The sequence below is a fragment of the Podarcis gaigeae genome, assembly GCF_964106915.1.
Source record: "Podarcis gaigeae genome assembly, chromosome: Z".
Taxonomy (NCBI): domain Eukaryota; kingdom Metazoa; phylum Chordata; class Lepidosauria; order Squamata; family Lacertidae; genus Podarcis; species Podarcis gaigeae.
Window position 1 is genome coordinate 35,695,107 of NC_139691.1, and position 13,628 is coordinate 35,708,734.

Consider the following 13,628-nt stretch of genomic DNA (forward strand, 5'->3'; position numbering starts at 1 on the left):
ATAAAGAGTATTCCTTTTTAGCTTTCTGTGTTACATTGAAAACAGTTCATGAATGAAGGAATGGAGACCAAAATAAATGCTTGGTGGCACTTGAGAAAGAATCTTGCAAGACTCCTGGGAGGCACATTGGTGGAAATGAATTGCAATGGCAGAATAGTCAATGTAATGGGGGAGTTGAAAGTGGGTTTGAGGATTTTAAACATTGGTACCTGATTTCCATGCAATGAGAATGCATCACTGTATGTTTTACTTGGGGAGAAAATAATCCATACTAAAGGAAACTGCTTCTTAAAGCCCTAATGCTGCTTTGATTTGCCAGATGAGGAATGCATATCATAATAAGCCTGCATCTACTATTTTTATATCATTACATTATTGAGCCACACTTACTATGGTTATCACATCTGAATTTTTAGAATTGTTTCACATAGATGTGTACCATTGAGTGTTTCAATTTATTTTTCCTCTGACTCCACCTATATTAGAATAGGAAATTCATAGGTCATGATTTAGTGCGCCTGGAGGCCCACATGTTCCCATCCCTGTCTATCCTATTGCAATCATATGGACCATAAACAGACCAAAACACAAGGGAAGCTCTTCATGAAGGAACAGTGACCAGCACTGCATAGAATCAGATTCTCCATCTTAAGCAGTTCCTGTTCATCACCCCTCTCAACCCTATTTTAAAACCCTATTTTAAAGGTAAAGGACCCCTGACAGTTAAGTCCAGTCACAAACGACTCTGGGGCTGCAGCGCTCATCTCACTTTTCTGGCCGAGGGAGCCGACGTTTGTCCACATACAGTTTTTCTGGGTCATGTGGCCAGCATGACTAAGCCGCTTCTGGTGAAACCAGAGTAGCGCATGGAAATGCTGTTTACCTTCCCGCCGTAGCGGTACCTATTTATCTACTTGCACTTTGATGTGCTTTTGAACTGCTAGGTTGGCAGGAGCAGGGACCGAGCAACAGGAGCTCACCCCGTTGCGGGGATTTGAACTGCCGACCTTCTGATCGGCAAGCCCTAGGCTCAGTGGTTTAGACCACAGCACCACCCGCGTCACCCTTCTGCGTGAGGCAAGGGTTCAGCTCTATCTTTGAGAGAGGACTTTGCCCAAGTGCATTTTTTCCCTTTTCTCACTCTTTCTGTTTTCATTTAGATTACTTTGTTTCTTATTGTATTGTATTCTGAAAAAGCCTTAATAAAATTTCATGAAAAAGAAAAGGTGCGGAGAAGCTTTTTCTGCTTGAGAATCACATTCACTTCTGGGCCGCCTATGGGAGGGGGGCAGGGCCAGGCCGGACACACATGCCTGTGGTAAATAAGGCCGTAGCAAGAAAATATGAATCTTGATGTGTGTAGCTCAGACTCTTAGTATCAGGGTCATGGGTGTGAGCCCCATGTTGAGCAAAATATTCCTGCATTGCAGGGGGCTGGACTATAAATGGCCCTCATTGTCCCTTCCAACTCTATAATTCTATGATTCTTCATTTGTATAGAAGACTAGCTTGCACACAAACTCACATACTCTATTCTGCCTTACAGCCAGGCAAGCAAGAAAAGCATGACCATAGTTCACGAACATATTCAAGCCAGGCAAAAACACTCAAGGAGCATGCAAGGCAGAGCCAATGAGGTGTGCAGCTTGAGAGGAGGGGTGATTTGAGGAGAGTCCTGAGGACCAGATACTAGAGGAGCTGCATTTTGCACCTGGGCCTGAGGTTTTTCATCCTTCTGTTAAGTCCTAGTTCCCAGAGGGCTGCTGGTGCAGGGGGCACTCTTCTTGATATACTTTTTCCTGGTAGAAATAAATTGTTCAGTGTGTGCATAATGTCTATGTCAGTGGAGTGTTTTAACAGCCATCTTTATATCATACCTTGAATAAGCTGCACTTCTTATTGTGTGAATAAGTGATAAAAGGGAGTAGTAAAAAAGAAGGAACCTAGGCTGCCATGATATTATACACATTTATCTCCTGCTGTAAATTAGATGCCGTTCAGTACTGCAATTAATAGGTAAAAGAACACACAGAAAGAAGGAAAAAACACATTAAGGGATTATGACCTAGGCGCATGCGCGCATGTACACACACACAATGCACACACTCTCACACACACATAAATCTGGCTTCTTTTCTTAGACCTCTTAAATATTCAGGCTTTGTAATTCAGTTGAAGCAGTTTAATGCCTAATATTTAATGTAACACTTTGAGCCACTTAATTTCATATTCCAAAGCTTTAATGGGCATAATACTAGATAGATGATTGTACTATTAGTCTAATCTTTGACAGTATCCATATGGTGCTCTGGAAATGATGTACGTGTTTGGCTTTTCAAGCAGGTTTTTGAATTCAAAATAATGATAACCACTGAAGGTGTTTCTGTCGTAAAAGTAAGTTACACTGTGATCTTCAACTCTGTATTGCCTTATACATGCCCTTTTATTTTATCATTATTTTCACAGAGATAGGGAACAATGAATCTTTTCAAGATCTAAACAATGAATCTTTACTAATCATTTGGCAGTCTATTATGAACTAGGGTAATAGCAATGATATCTGAGCCTCTGAAGTAAAGCATCCCTAATTCCTTTGTTATTGACTCCCTCAAATTTTGTATTTTGGGTCTGGCAATGGTGGTTCATACTGACTGAAAAAGGTTCAGGATAGATGATTGCTTTAACTATATGTCTAAAGACCTTCACAGCAGATCACCATTGGAAACAAGTTTAAAAAGGGAGAAGGAATCTGTGGCCCAGCAAAAGTTGCAAGACTCCAACTTATATCAGTTGCAGCCAGCATGGCCAAATAGTCAGAGATTATAGGAATCATACTTGAACAACAACTGAAGAGATGGTGCAATCATTGAAACAGCTCTACTGCAGGCCGAACAGCCAAGAGGTACTGGAATATTCACAATCAATAAAGAAAATGTTTTCTTACTTGCTTGTTTTATCAAGTTGTTTTTTTAAAAATAATCCACTATCAATCTAAATCTATATCTGCATCACCTATGTTGTGTCTTGAAGCTGCGTTCATTTTGAAATTTGGATGCCAACTGGTGACTTAATCATTTGGCATGTCACTGCTTTCCTCAGTGCAACTTTGAGATGTTACAAATGGGGAAGGTCAGAGCTTAGTGGTAGAATACCTGCTTGTTAAATAGAAGGTCACAGGTCCAATTTCTGACACCTCCAGACAGGGATGGGAATGTCTGCTGCCTGAATTTTTGGAGAGCTGTTGGAGTAATTATGATTTTACTTATGCTTGTGGATTTAAATATGTTATAAGTCTCTTGGATACATTTTTGTATAGCAAGCGGCTGTAAGCTCAAATAATGATAACAATAATTACAGCTGAAAGTGTTACGATTAGGATACAGTTGTATTTTTCTTTAAGTTCTCTTTGGAATGTTGCTTGAATATTTTCAATCTGGAGTCAAAAGAGTTGTGGCTTGTTTGGCTGCTGACAATCATGAAGGGTGAATCAAAACCACCTTGAAAAATATGCTGTCTCAATAGATCATACAGACAAACTCTAATTCTGACAAATTTTGGCAGATGTAGACACTGGTGCATCGGAGTGCAGTCATTCTGCCACAAATACTTTCAAGGAAAACTTGTCAAAATTGCTGCCAATTTCTTCTGCAGCTAATGTAAGAGATGTGATTGTCTTCAGAACAGAATCATCACATTCAGCAGTAAATAAGCATCATTCTTTGGTCACACAACTCTCAGTGAAGAACATTATTATTAAATTTAATTAAAGCATGTAAAAACCATCGGAATTAACAGTACTTTTCTTGTTTGCAAACCAAGTTCAATTATTTTATTTTCCTGGACAAATACCTCAGTTTGAACTGGTGTTGCACAAATTGTGAAATTAATCAAATTGAAAGTTCATGGCGAATATTAATGTCAGCTGCAATTAATATGTTGGAATGAAACTCATTTCCTTTTGCCTTGAAGCAGATGGAAGCTGGGCCAGAAAGCAAGAGTCCAAATATTTACTAACTTCAGCAACAAGTTTAGAAAGGAAAAGGTTACAGCAATATAATTTGACAGTTTGAAAATGTATTCCCCCCCTTCATTTGCTTACTCTTTCTGTCATGAACCTGTTTGTCAGTTAAAGTTATCATCAGAGTATCTTTTTAAGTCTTCTCTACCTCTACTTTTTTTCCCCCTGTGGTGGTATGCCCACTGACGGAGGAAGAGGAGTGCAGGGGGAGCGCACCGCCCCTGGAAGCACGATCCCGGTGGCTGCCCCATGCCTGCGCTGGGCACCATGCCCCCAGGACACACACCATGCCCCTATGGGCAGTGCCTCACACCCCCAGGATGCGTGCCAGTCCTGGCCCTGCCTGCTCTCTGCCCCCCAGTGCCGGAGCATGAAGCTCTGCCACTGGGCATGCCAGCTTCGGGAATTCTTCATTAGGGTCCGTCCAGCCTGGGGTTTTTTTTTTGGGGGGGGGGCGGATGGACGGAAAATGTAGGTGTATGATGCAACATGCCACTCACGCAATAATAATGCATTAATGGTGGATTTATACTGGATTGTTCACACATCATTTCACTTTCTTAGTTGTTCTGTGATGGTTCCCCTATGTTACCATATTATCCCCCATTTGGAGGGGCACTCTGGTACTATAGCACAACAAAAGTGGAACAAAAAGGTGGTTTGTAGTCTAAAAAGTTACAGGATTTTAGGAAGAAATTATAAGATATGCATCTGATGCAAATGAAGCAAGAGCTTCATTTTTTTACAAAAGCAAAGTATGATCGCCTATACAGTCATACCTCGGGATGAATATGCTTCGGGTTAGGCAAATTCGGGTTGCACTCTGCGGTGACCTGGAAGTAATGGAGTACGTTACTTCCGGGTTTCGTCACAAGCGCATGCGCAGATCATCAAAATGGCGTCACGCGCACACGTAGACGCGCCGTCAAGTCTTGCATTCCATTCGGGATGCGAACGGGACTCCGGAATGGATCCCGTTTGCATCCCGAGGTACCACTTTAAATTTAATAATAACATTCTGAGCACAAATAATCATGATTCTTCAATAGAAAGGACACCTGGAGGGGACCTTTGGGCTGCTACTGCTGTGGCTCCTTTCCTCTTTATCATCTGCTCCTCTTAGAGGAGGGGAGGGGAGCCAGTGCCCTCCCCCCCATGATGGTACTGAACTACAACTCTCATCAGTCCATGGCAGGGATGATGTGACTTGTATCCCAGCCACATCTGGAGGACCAATTCTGTCTTAGAATCTTAGGCTTCTTCAACTTTTACTTCTTTTAGACCACTTGCCCATTTTCAGTCTTTTATCTTTTGCTTCCACTTTTGTTATTGCCGAAAACAAAACAAAAAATGCAAGCTCTGTTGGCCAGTGTGCTTTTGATTTTCCCTGGAAATTTTACCTATATTTTGTTCAAATCCCTTTTTGGCGCAGCAAAGTCCTTGTATTGTATTATTCTGTCCCTTTTCTGAATAGGTGAACTGTGGGCTGTAGGCCTGCTGAATCTTTGTACGGACTGCTGAAAACCTGCTTCCTTCCAGCTCCCATCATCTCCTCCATGGCCCCTTTCTCTGCTATGCACACACACAGAACTTTATTGCAGTCCATAGACCCAAAATACACAGTACAACAGTAGTACATATCTACAGTTATTAAAGTGTAAGATTGGCCTTGCTAGCCATATCTCCTAGCAATAATTGTAGCCACTTACATATAGTGTGTGTGTGTGTGTGTGTGTGTGTGTGTGTGTGTGTTTGTACAGTGGTACCTTGGGTTACATACGCTTCAGGTTACAGACTCCGCTAACCCAGAAATAGTACCTCGGGTTAAGAACTTTGCTTCAGGATGAGAACAGAAATCATGCGGTGGTGGCGCGGCAGCAGCAGGAGGCCCCATTAGCTAAAGTGGTGCTTCAGGTTAAAAACAGTTTCAGGTTAAGAACGGACCTCCAGAACGAATTAAGTACGTAACCAGAGGTACTCATTCATGGCACCCACATACAAAACATTAACTTGTTCATAAATAATATAGTTTGGGATGAGCAGTGTGGCAGCCATGCTTTCTGATGATACCAGATTGTCCAGTCAGTTAAAACAAAATGATCTCCAAGAGGATTGCTCCAAACTGGGTGAATGGGCAGTAAAATGGAACCCACAGTTCAATGTAAGCAAAGTAAAAGGGTACAGATTGCACCATTCTACTCCATTCAAGGGATAGATCCCATCTCCTTTCACCCGGACCTGGCTGCATGCAGTTTCCATGGCACTGTGGCTTTCCACTTCCCTTTAATTCCTTTCTGAAAATCAGTCACATAGATTACAACGTGCAAGAGAGAGAGAACGTCGCTAAAATTGCTGAGGCCCCAAATCATGCAGAGCTGATGTTCAGAAAATATGCACATTCACGCAGCACTGTCATTTGTTAGCAGAGATGCTTAAAATATGATGTAAGGGGAAGCCAGGCTGCCGAACTCCCTTAAAACGTGCCTAGGAATTACAGCAGTCTTATGCAAGCAAAGGAAAACTTTAAACCAATTACAAATCTTGCTTGGAAGAAGGGCCTCTTAAAAATAAGAACTGTTTAAATGTCAGGTATTAATAAAAAAACCTGTCAATTTTAAATCCTATTTAACTTTCATGTGCTGGTTCCTTGTTGTCATAGCTGCTCATTAGGAATTTGAAACAAATGGGGGGGGGGGGAGAGAAAGCTCTGTGGAATAAAAGCCACTGAATAAGAGAATGAAGCAGTGCATACAAAATATAGTAGAAAGTAGCACAGCAAGGTATGAAATCGTTAAAATGCTCTTCACAAATTTGTTTTCTTAATTATGATTTTAAACTATGAATGCGTTTACATAAGCAACGTGGGTTTTCACCCAACCAACAGCCTCTTTCCTTTGTAAATTTTACAGCTCTATTAATTACTCTTTAGAAAAAGCATTGTTCTGAGTTTTATATATGGAGAGAAACGGTGGTAGGGCTTATTATTTTTTTATATTCTTTGCAATTTTATACCACCATTCTTCCAAGGAACTCAGGGTGCCATATATAGTTGCTCTGTCACAACAACCATGCGGAGTAGGTTCAGAACCTAGCTCTAAAACTGATTTCTTTTTAGGACATGACCCTTGTTTCCAACCACCTCATCCTGGTTCTACACCTCTGTTAACTGCAATAGGAACATAAGTAAAGCCTTGATGGCTCATTCCAAAGGGACATTTAGTTCAGCATCCTGTTCAGACCTCCTGTATTCAGGTTCTTTAATCTCATGCACTTATTCCACCTTCCCTGTGTTCCCTCTGGCTCTGTTATCACAAAACTGCTGGCTACGAGCTTGTTACCAATATTAATGAATGATGGACATTCATTTATATGAGAGTGTGGCACTAGAAACTGGCTCTTTTATGTATGGGAAGGTCATTTATTCAATATTCTAGGGTCCCTCCAAATGTTCTTTTTATTGTCCATTCATGATGACGTGCTGATATAATGGCATGGCCCCTGCTATTAATACTGTTTGCAACTGCATAGGTTTTGGGGCGAACATACTGCTTTGTTTCCAATTAGTTCATTTTCCATATCTTCCTGCTGAAATTCTGTAACTCTTCATGTCACAAATGTTCCAGCTCAGTCATTTATCTTGATCCTTCCTTTGTTGTTCTATACTGCTAGATTGCCTCTGCAGATGGAAATAATGTGGTAACATTGGGGAACCATTGCAGAACTTGTAAAGTGGAATGATGTTTGGACAGTCCAGTATAAATGCATCACTAATGCAGTATTATTGCATCAATATGTTGAAGAATACACCACACACCCGGCTAGTGAGACTTCCCACCCACTAATTTTGAAAACCAAAAACCTTGGAATTTCTTTAAAATAATAAGAGGTGAATTCTAGGTTGGCTTATGTGTGTCTTTTCGTTTGTTTTCAAAGTTTCCAATCTTGCTGTCACCATGTAAGGCTCCATTTTGTCCTAAAATAAATCCTCTCTCATACATAATAACCCCCAGTTGTGTTAACTTTCCTTCCTTAAAGTAGCCAAAAGACAACACCTGTCTCTCACAGCAATTGACCGTGAAAAATGTAGGGCATTTCTCCTATATGTTTTCCTCTCCTTCCTTATGGAATTAATAATATCCACCACTCTGGTGTGCGTTGCAGATCTTTCAGCAGATTTAATCTGCTCTACAATCTTTTCTGTTGCTCACTTATTCTTTTTGCTTCCTCCTTTGAAAAGATTGCTGATCATATAATCTTTAGCAAAATTAGGTAATTTTAGGCTAATTAAATAATCTATGGCCTTTTAAACTGTATGTGTGTGTGTGTGTATTTCTGCTTGTTTCTATATTGTGAATTTTTGTGTTTTTATATTGTAAACCACCCTGTGATCCTTGGATGAAAGGTGGTATAGAAATTCAAAGAATGAACAAATGAATGAATGAATTTTCAAGGGATAGTGGCAAGCAGGCTAGACTTTGTTTCCAGTCATTTAGGGTTTTGTGTGTTTTTTAAAATCTGAATGGCAGTTGCCCAGTTTTGAGTTCAAATTCCAATGGCTGCAGAGGCTTTAAGTATCTGGAACACAAAGAAATGGACCCAGTTGGTGTTTTGAGCCCGAACATAGGAGCAGCTCAGCACTGCAAATCTGGCACAACCTTGTGGATCCTCTAGGGTAGATGAGAGAATCAACCAGCAAGATGGTTAGAAAGGGGGCAGACTGGTTGTATGTAGAGAAGGGCAGCTTTGTGATTTCCTAGAGGGAACTGAGACCTAGGAGTTGTATAGAAGATAGCCTTCCCACCTGAGGGAACACTCAACATGATGCCAAGGTCTTAAGTTAGAAATCTGCACTGTAATTCTTCTTAAATAATGCTTGCACTGACCATGCACACTTACTTGGGAGTACGTCCTCTTGAAATCCCTGGGAAATAATTCTTAGTAAACATGGAATAGGTTTGCATGTATGAAAAAATAATAATTCCAAGGAGGACATTACGAAGGCAGCTTCACACAACATGGTATTTGGCCTTGGGAGCCTGAATAGGTCAAAAGTCACTCACCTTCAGGCAATCATGATTCACAATCACATCTCTCTCTCTCTCTCTCTCTCTCTCTCTCTCTCTCTCTCTCTCTGTGTGTGTGTGTGTGTGTATGAATCATAGAATTGTATAGTTAGAAGGGACCGTGAGGATCATCTGGTCCAACCATCTGCAATGCAGTAATCCTGCACATAGCTGTCCCTGGGCTCAAACCACCAACTTTCTGGTTAACAGCCAGGCACACTAACCCATTGCACCACAACACACACATTTATACACACACTTGTAGCATACTCAAGCCTATTCTGGCTTCCCAGTACATGTATACATAGCGCAACATGAGCTATAGAAATGTAATAAATAAACGTGCCAATGTTTGTGTATGAAACAAGTAGTGTAATTACAAGCGCCTGCATTTGCATGACACCCCCTCCCCTTGCCCAAATAAACTTTCAAACTTGCCTTTAATAGTTTATACATTGCTTCAGGCACTTTTCATGTTGTTGCTGTAGTGGAAGAGGCAACTTATAACACATTTTACAAATAATGATAAACATCAGCTCGCTGAGCCTGAGAAGCTTTGAATTAATTCTGCTTTTTGTCCCCTACTGCAAATGACTTTAAAAATTCATTTGCTAAGTGTTACATAGCTGACCACAGGCAGCTGGACTGAACAATCACGCCAGATTTCTCTCTGCATCAGAGGCAAGCGCTGAATATGCTATTAGCAGCACATTGAGCCTCTGTAGCTCGGTATTGGACACAGATGAAAAAACCTTCCAAATGGCTTTCCCTTTGAATACAGCACTTCCCTGTGGATCTTACCTAATACAAATTCCTGGATGATTTCAGCTGTGAGATACAGTATTGGATTATTTTGCTGGGCATGTCTGTTTTATTGTTGTCGATAAAGGCTCCAGCATGGAGGAATAGCACTGTTCATGTCTCCTGCGTTGCCCACAGCATGAACTTGATTGTGCACTCCATTACTGAGAAAGTCAGGGGAAATGAAAGATCTAACTTGTGAAGCAAAAGCAACCCCCCCACACACAAAAAAGCAGAAGAGGTGTGTGCGCGTGCATGTGTGTGTGTGTGTGTGTGTGTGTGTGTGTAGTGTCAGCATAAAGGTATTCCAGAAATCACTGTGCTCTCAGAATACAAAGGAAGAAAAGGCATTTGCTTCCATTGCATTCCTGCAATACTTTTGCTAAGAGCTAGAGCTGACAAGGGCAACGTGTTCCCAGCCACCACCACTTCATATTTCCTCTACACTTGTGCCTTTCCACCATGGACAACCTCGAAGTGGGCTGCACTCCCACAACCAGGGAGATATCTAAAGCAGAGAGATACCTAAAGCAAGCTCTCCCTCCCCAGCCATGGGCAGGGGGTGAGGAGACAGGGAGGGAGAGTTGTGCCAACCAATACTCCCTCCTTCCACATGACAACAGCAGCAGCAGCAACAACAACAATGGCAACAATTTCTATTCTGCTCTTCATCCAAGGATACAGGGCAGTTTACAATTTAAAAGCACAAACATACATAACATCAGTGGCGTGTGGTCAATACACTGGGGTCCACTAGGCCCCTAAATGTTCGCCTGGCATCTCCTTCCCAAAGCCCAGGAAGCTTCCTTCTGGTTTTGGGAAGGAGGCAGGGGGGCTGCAGCATCCCGTCAGAGGTCTGGGTTCTCCTTCCCAAAGCCTGTGAAGTTTCTGCCTGGCTTAAGGAGGGAGGTACAATTCTCATGCATGCAACGTCATCATCCCCACCACACAATCCCCCTTGCAAGCTGGTCCTTTGCCCCTAACTGTTCTCCTGTTCCCCGCACACCACTGCATAAACATGGGAACAAACCAAAACAATACCCCTCAACAGTTTAAAAGGCCTTAGATTGTTTAATAAGCCAAAGGCCTGGGAGAAGAAGAAGGTTTTTGTCTGGTACCTAAAGATGTTTAACGAAGGCGCCAGGTGAGGCTCCCTAGGGAGAGCAGTCCACAAATGGGGAGCCACTGTTCTCGTATTGCCACCCTCTGGACCTCTCATGGAGGGGGCACACAAAGAAGGGAATCAGATGATGATCACAGTCTGGGTTGTATCATGTGGGTAGAAGCAGCCCCTTGAGGTATTGCAGTCCTGAGCCATATAAGGCTTAATAGATCAAAACCAGCACTTTGAATTGGGCCTGGCAACTAATTGGCAGCCAGTGGAGTCAGGCCAGTAGTGGCATAATATGCTCAAATATGTGTTCTTGCACAATGAGCCTGCTCCACATGCCATAGCTGTCAACTTACAGATTTGAAAATAAGGGACCAGCAGCCTTGAACATAAGGGACCAGCAGCCAAAATAAGGGACCTGCAGCCTCACCTGTTCCAGGCACTCCAGTCTTCCTGTCCTCCTGCACTCTGGTCAAACTCATGCTGGTAGCTTCGAGAACACCGTCCAACTAACTTTGTAACCAGAGGTTCAATGGAATCTGAATCACATGCACTACAAGGCCTATGCAGCCTCAACTTAAGATGGCCTGGCTTTGCACTGCAAAGTTTGCAGCAGCACGTGCAACAAAATGGCGTCCAGCATTCAAAACCCCCCTCAGCTTGCATTAACTAGCCACACACAAGGCATGCAAGCTCCACCCCCCAGTCGTTCTTAGACTTCTTATTGGGTGAGCAACACAGCCAAGCAACACAGTTGGAGCCTCCCTCCTCCCTGGCCGGCAGGGAGGGAGGGAGAGTGCTTCCTTTGAAATTTAAGGGACAATATTTAAGAGACATTTAAGGGACACCCATCAATGAGGGACAGCAGCGGGACATGGCGCTAGAATAAGGGACTGTCCCTTCAAATAAGGGACACTTGACAACTATGCCACATGCCCATGAAAATAAATAAGAATTTTTGCTAGAAGGAAAGTTACAGGAAAATGCAGTAGAAAGTGGTGAAAAACAATTGCTTGATGCAACATTGTGTAACCTCCCAGGTAACAAATCAGAAACAGTGTTAACTGAGCTTCCCACAACAATAAACATCTCATCTAGAAACAAGCTAAAAAAAGATGATTTTTGGGGATATGGAAAGGCAGCTTGTATATTCCAAAATAACGTTTATTGAAATCCTACCCTCCAAAGAGAACTCCACTATATTTTAGGGTTGGGGACACAGCCATGTTTGTCTTGGTGAAAATTATTCTCCCAGGGAACCCAAGGCAATTCCCTTGATTAAGGTTCTTGGATCCCATGCAGAATTAATCAGTGTGAAATTACAGGAAAGTCTGCTCTCTGCCCTGTACTGGCAGCAGGAACACTGCACAAAAATAGACCTGATTCGTGACTTCTGCCTCTCTGCAGCTCCGAATGGATTAGCAAATTAAAGTGCCAGGAGGGAATTCTATCGGCTAGTGAGAATTTCAATGTGTTAAAGGCAACCTGAGCTAATGGTTTGAAATGTATGAAATGGTTCTTTGAGATACTTGCTTTCAATATTCAACCTAACCATCTGGGCGGTGGTGGGCAGCTAGCTCTGGCACCCAGAGCAATGCACATGCTGTGCACCCGGGGGTGAGGTGATCTGCCCATAGGGGTGGGGCAGCAATGTCACCTCCCTCACGGATGACACCTGGGGCAGGCCGCACCTCCCTCCTCTGCCAGTGGAACCTTGGTTTTTGAGCATCTCGGAAGCTGAATGTTTCAGTTTTCGAATGCCGAAAACCTGGAAATGAATGGTTCTGTTTTTGAACATGCCTCAGAAGTTGAGTGGCTTCCGAAGCGTGTTTCTCTATTTTCTCAATGGAATTTGCTGACTGCCCATTGTGTCTTGGTTGTTGAATGTTTCAGAAGTCAAATGGTCTTCTGGAATGGATTACATTCAACAACTGAGGTACCACTTTATTACAAAAAGGGTAATACCCAACTAAGTTTTACTCAGAGTTTTATTCTGAAAATCTGTCCCACCAGGTCCTCCAGAAGATCAGATGGAAGAAAGAAGCATTCACCATACTGAACAGTGGAGGATTTGTTCTATTCAGATTCTACCTGGAGCTGCTGATTAATGAGTAGGCAATGATTGGGACACAGTTGTGACAACTGCTGCAGAGGGACCTCAGTATTTCCCTGGAAAAAGGCACCACAGTGACTCAAACACTAGATCACTAAATGTAGAGGATTGTTGCATGCTACCCCAAGTAGTGTGAGATTTCAGGGGTTTGGGGTGCTTACCCAGGAATCACTTTCCTTGGAATGAGGGACAGTGGAGACTGTTTTATGTTATATGGTTTATTTACACACATATGCAACCTGAGTCTACAGTGGAAGACTCATAACATTAATGGCCCAAGAAGGTCTTGCTTCTTCCATAGCCACAGCTTGTATTCCAGTGGAAATCAGGCCTGACTCTCTCTCTCATCTGCCCAGCCTGCAGCCCGCTTCTAGCTTCTAGCTCTCTCACACAACTCTGGATTCTGTTCTTCTAACTAACAGCCAGGTGAGGGAGAGGCGTCCACCCATTTGTCCTCTGGCAGAGTAGCTTCCGGTTTTTTTACCTTAATGACCCATACTTATGCCATTATTAAGAAGTTGG

General features: G+C 42.5%; 1 long non-coding RNA gene across 2 annotated transcripts in view; it reads left to right on the plus strand.

The window, feature by feature from the left end:
* LOC310837066 overlaps positions 1-13,171 on the plus strand; it is a 33,209-nt gene extending 20,038 nt beyond the window's left edge. For both annotated transcript variants that reach the window (XR_014560398.1, XR_014560399.1), the window contains one exon: positions 13,007-13,171. This is a non-coding gene — a long non-coding RNA (uncharacterized lncRNA). The remainder of the gene's footprint in view (positions 1-13,006) is intronic.
* Positions 13,172-13,628: the final 457 nt, after the last annotated feature.